We start from the raw sequence: 6,000 nt of genomic DNA on the forward strand, positions 1-6,000 counted from the left end.
TTCATAAGTCTTATACAAACTGTACAAAATTAATGAAAAATAAATTGTTGAAAGAAGTACTGTAGAAGATTCATTTTTAAAAATAACTAAAGGATATTTATTCATTGTTTGGCATTTTTAAAACATGTTATTTTGTATTGCTGCTTTCTCTGTTGGCTTACACATATAATGATACCTGTGGACTGGAAAGTTTAACCTTTTCATAGAAGTAAATTGTTGTTCAACACTTGTTTCAAACAGAGTAAACATGTATTGGATCCATGCTTGATTATGCTTTTGATAGAGACATGTTTTTTTACTTTTATTTTTAATAAAATTCATTTAATCTTCCTTTCTTGCTAAGTAGGGTATAAAAAGTCACAGTTCCTTTCTGGAAGAAAAATTCCTCAGCAGAGGATATCATTTTCTTACCTTCTTAGAGCACATTAGGGCTTCTTGGTGAGGTTTTGACTGTATTCTAGACAGTAAGTAGGGATTGTGAAGACCTATTCTTCTTCTTTTCTCTCAGTTCAAGTTTAACAGAAACTACAAAAGATCAAAGGTGATGTCCCACTACCGCACAAGTCAGTGGGCCTCCTCTGTAATAAGTTCCGACCATTTCCTCCGGAGGAAGAAAGGTTGACCAACCCAAACCTTACAAAAAAGGTTACATCTGGGCTAAGTCTAAGATCATGTGTTTTAAGCATGATAGTAGTAAAAGACAGGCTTTGTTCTCATGGCTATATACTGCCACATGGCCCTATAATGGCTCAGTGGTCACTTCTGCTAAGAAAAATATTCTTAGCTCTTCTGGACATCAGGCTTGATGGTATTGCTGCCAGGTTTCTAGCCAGCTGGGCACACTTCCCCAGTTTGTCACTGTTTGTCAGTGCACTGGAAAGCCTGAACTAGTCTCAGAGTCTCACCCGCAGAGCGGCCAACAGGAAGGTGGTGTACAGTGATCTGGCGAAGGATACCTTTATCACCAATGATAAAGAGGCTCCTGAATGAGATGCCCTCATTAGCCTTGAAGGCTCCACAGTCCTGAGCAATGGTGCTCTTGGGGTCTGACATCAAGGGAATGTGCATGGGTCTCACTCCTCCTTGTTTTGTGGGTGTGTTGATCCATGCCAGGTGACAAAAGTGAGAATCTACAGAAGCACCAATCACTTGGCGGTTGAGTTTCTTAAATTCTTCTGCCCTCTCGGAGAAAGCAACAATCTCCGTGGGACACACGAAGGTGAAGTTGATCTAAAAGAAGAACACATATTTTCCTTTGTAGTCAGATAGGCTGATATCTTTGAACTGACCATCTGGCAGAAGAGCTGTGGCTTTGAAGTTGGAGGCAGGGTGCCCAAATTTAGCATTTCCTGAAGACATCTTGCAGCACTAAGGCAAAAATAGTAAGACCAGTCAATTAGGAAGAAGAGTCTCAAAGTCAAGACCTATTCTTCTTAATGAGAGTGTTCTTCCAAATTTCCTTTACCTACTCAAGTCTTACCCAATTTTTTGTGGCTCAGGTTAAATTCTTCCTCCTCCTTAAATTCTTCTTTGTCTGTGCCAGTTCTCTTTTACCTCCAGTCAGGATTCCAAAGGCATTTGTAGAATTTTTCATCCACTTTTGCACATAGTTGTGTATTTAAAATATTATTTACCTTTGTTAAAACTGAAGGGAAGTACCAAGATCTCAATACGCAATGCTGATTACTAGGCCCTCCAAAAGTATTATGGGCTAATAATTTCATTATGATGTGATATTAATTTACATAAAATTGTTATTTCTATGTGAAGTCTTAGAAAATTACAAGCATCCTTTCAAAGATACACAGTTTCTAAAACTTGTGTGTCCTTTATCTTCCTCAAAATTCCTTTAGAACCTTTAAGAAATACAGAAATACTGTCTTTTTCTAAACATAGGATGGTATAATTTTCTAAAAGAGATATAGTTGCTTTTTAAAAAAATTTTTATTTTATTTTTATTTTTTTATAATTTTTATTTTTGTTTAAAGTATTACAGATGTCCCTTTTACTCCCCAATGACCCCTCCCCCCCGTTCCTTCCCCCTCCCCAGTCACTCTCCCCACCATTGTCCGTGTCCTGGGTTGTGCATATATGCATATAAATTCTTTGGTTACTCTCTCCCCCTCCACCCCCTCTCCCCCTTCCCTCTGACATTTCATCAGTCTCAACTATGCTTCCATGTCATTAAATCTATTCTGTTCATCAGTTTATTAAGTTCTTTAGATTCCATGTATAAGCGAGATCATGTGATATTTTTCTTTCGCTGCCTGGCTTATTTCACTTAGCATAATATTCTCCAGGACCATCCATACTGTCCCAAAGGGTACGAGATTCTTCTTCTTTACAGCTGTGTAGTATTCCACGGTGTAAATGTCCCACAGCTTTTTATCCACTCATCTACTGATGGGCACTTGGGCTGTTTCCAGATCTTAGCTATTGTAAATTGTGCTGCTATGAACATCGGGGTACATATATCCTTTCTGATGAATGTTTCAGGATTCTTAGGATACATTCCTAGGAGTGGAATCACTGGGTCAAATCGCAGTTCCATTTTTAATTTTTTGAGGAACCTCCACACTGCTTTCCATAGTGGCTGCACCAGTCTGCATTCCCACCAGCAGTGTACTAGGGTTCCCCTTTCTCCACACCCTCGCCAGCACATGTCGTTTGTTGATATATAGTTGCTTTTTATAGGAGTTCCATGCAATAACTGAAGGGAGCAATGTAATTTTAATTATTATAATTGGCTAATAATATTGGGTCCCAGTTTAATTCTTGTAGTGAAAGATGGATAACAGATTTTAAAATTTATTTAATTTTTTTATAAAATTTATTGGGATGACATTGATTAATAAAATTATGTAGGTTGCAAGTGTACAATTCTATGATACATCATCTATATATTGCATTGTGTGTCCACCACTCAAAGTCAAATCTTCTGTCACCATATATTTTAACTCTTTACCCTTTACTACCCTCCATTCCCTCTGGTAACCAACATACTGTTGTCTGTATCTATGAGTTTTTGTTTGTTTTTCTTATTTGCTCATTTGTTGCTTTCAGTTTTAGATCCCACATGAGTGAAATCATATGTTTCTTAACTTTTTCTGTCTGACTTATTTTACTTAGCATGACATGATATTCTCAACTGTCATAAATGGCAGTATTTTATCTTTTCTTATGGCTGAGTAGTATTCCACTGTATATATGTACCACATCTTCTTTATTCAATAATCTATTGAAGGACACTTTGGTTGTTTCTATGTTTTTGCCACCACAAATAATGCTACAATGAACATAGGTGTGCATGTATCTTTATGAATAAATGTTTTCAATTTAGGGGGGCTAATACCAGAAGAGGGGTTTCTGGGTCATATGGTAACTCTGTTCTTTATTTTTTGAGGAAACTTTATTCTGTTTTCCATAGTGACTGTACCAGTTTACATTCCTCCCAACAGTGAATGACGGTTCTTTTTTCTCCACCACCTCTATAACACTTGTTATTACTAATCTTGTTGATAGTAGCCATTCTAACAGGTATGGGGTGGTATTTCATTGTAATTTTGATTTGCATTTCCCTAATAACTAGTGAAGTTGAGCATCTTTTCATATATCTGTTGGCCATTTGTATTTTTTCTCGGGAGAAGTGCCTGTTCAGATCCTCTGCCCATTTTTTAATTAGATTGTTTGTTTATTTGGTGTTGTGTTTTATGAGTTTTTTATACAATTTGAACATTTACCCCTTGTTGGAGCTGTTTTTTGCAAATATCCTCTCCCATTCGGGTTGTTGCCTTTTTGTTTCGTTGGTGGTTTCTTTTGCTGTGCTGAAGTATTTTAGTTTGATATAGTCCCATTCATTTATTTTTGCTTTTACTTCTTTTGCTTTTGGGGTCAAATTCATAAAATCCTCTCTAAGACCAAAGGGATATTTACTTAACATTCAAAACCATTTAACTCTTCATATCACTAACATAGTTTTGGTCGTATTATTTGATGCAAGGTTGGTTTTTAGACTATTCAGGTTCTAATCCTACAGGAATCTACAAGCAGAGTGAACTTCCAAGCTATGAAACTCAGATGACTCAACTCTTTGAAACAGGTTTATGTGTTATCCTTCTCAGTGACAGCCAGTGGTGGATAACCCCATTAACCATGGAACTGACCAGGAAAGTAATCCCTTTACTCTTACAAACCATAATGGAGTTGGTTTTAACACATTCCCTGAGGCAAAGAAATTAAAGCTCTTTGGTAAGCTATAGCCCCCTGCAGTATGTATTCAAACAGTCCATGAATGAAATGTCTTTATTAGCTTGAGTCCAATACTCTTTTGGGAGCTTGTTTTTGACCCCATTTAATGTTAATATGACCAAGTTTTCCATATTTGGTTAGAATTTTCTCATTGTGACTTATAGATTTGTTGTGATAAGATATTACTGGGTAAAATAACTGGGCTCCAATGGAAAATAAAGGTGATCAAGGTCATGAAAAGTTATTTTCCCACAAAATTTAATTGGCTGAACAATACCTCACTTTTGGAAATGTATGTGATAAATTATATTTGGTTTCTAATAAAGCCTCAAAAAACAAACATTTTTGTGACCAGTGAGCTCCTATGTCATAAAATAATGTGCTTTTTTAATGAATTAGAATAGTAAATTAAATTATCACCCAAATCCTGTTAAGACATAGAACAGAATTATGTGTTGATAAGCACCTCCTAAGGGTGATTTAGCGTTGTTAATTTCTTATGCCTTTGTTATAGATGAATGACTTCATACAAATTCAAATATTCATAACATGTACAAAAACAATAGTTACAAAGATATTTTCTTAGAAACAACTGTCCATGCTTCCTTCTTTTCTCCTTAATAATGTAAGATGTGGTAAAGAAGTTGGCGGAATTATTTCCCCTGTGAGGAAAAGGCACAGATCTATCAGAATTAGAAGCCCCAGAAGGATGGTGGGAAAAATGAGAATCCTCATTTTCATTGTTTCTACTACTCTCTGCAATCCATTAGATCTCTTCCCACTATGGTTTGTGTGTTAGTGTGTGTGTGTGTGTGTGTGTGTGTGTGACAACTAGAATATATCTCTTCTATATCTGTGGCTTCTACATTTTTTTCCTATAGGACATTTTTATAAAATATATCTGGCTTGTTGGGTGTACAAGAACTCAAGTAGATTGTAATATATGTATAAAAAGTGTGGATGTCACCCTTTCATTTCTATTAAACATCTGCGCAGCATTAGAATGACTGTTGGCTGGTGGAAGAAGATAGTAGTAATTGTGTTTTATCAGAGATTTAAGTTATTCCTAAAATACTATAGGATAACACTCTAATGTTCTGAGGAACAGAAGAACTAGATTCTAGATGGGAAGGCTTAATTGTGTTAAGCATTCTGGAGCAGTGCAACATATTAAATACATTGAGGGTAAGCAATAAGTAAATTCAGATTGAAGTTGTGTTAAAGGATTTAATTACTGGGTTAGATCAGAGGTACTATCCGAAAACTACACTTTACTTAGGGAGTTTTTATTCAATAATTGATTAATTTTCAAAGTTTTCAAAGAACACTGTGACTATTCTCACTTCTAAAAACAGTAATTAGTTTCTTCAGTGTTATTCGCACCTAGAAAGCTAATTTTACTTAATAATAAACTGAAAGACACATTTAGCTTCATTGTTTGGTAGCATGGACAGCATATCAGAAGGGAAAAAACACACCTTTGTTATTATGAAATAGGATTCTATTTCCATGTTAGTTACTTATATAGTAATTACTTTAACCACTTGGCATTTAACCTTTATGTGATAGTACCTGCCACATATAGTCGCCATGAGTTGGCTTCACTATCAGTTTTTACTTTTGATGTTAAGTTTTCATTTAATCTACTTTAAATTTTGTTAGGAATATTATCACCTCTCCTTGGTTTCATCACCTTTGGTTGTAGGTTGTATCTGGTACTTGTGATACAAAAATGATTGTGTTGCCTAGAAA

General features: G+C 35.6%; 1 pseudogene; it reads right to left on the minus strand.

Annotated features, from left to right (window-relative positions):
* Positions 1-756: 756 nt before the first annotated feature.
* Positions 757-1,359, minus strand: LOC107523896 (peroxiredoxin-1 pseudogene; annotated as a pseudogene).
* Positions 1,360-6,000: the final 4,641 nt, after the last annotated feature.

The sequence above is a fragment of the Miniopterus natalensis genome, chromosome 8 (assembly GCF_054644295.1).
Source record: "Miniopterus natalensis isolate mMinNat1 chromosome 8, mMinNat1.hap1, whole genome shotgun sequence".
NCBI lineage: Eukaryota > Metazoa > Chordata > Mammalia > Chiroptera > Miniopteridae > Miniopterus > Miniopterus natalensis.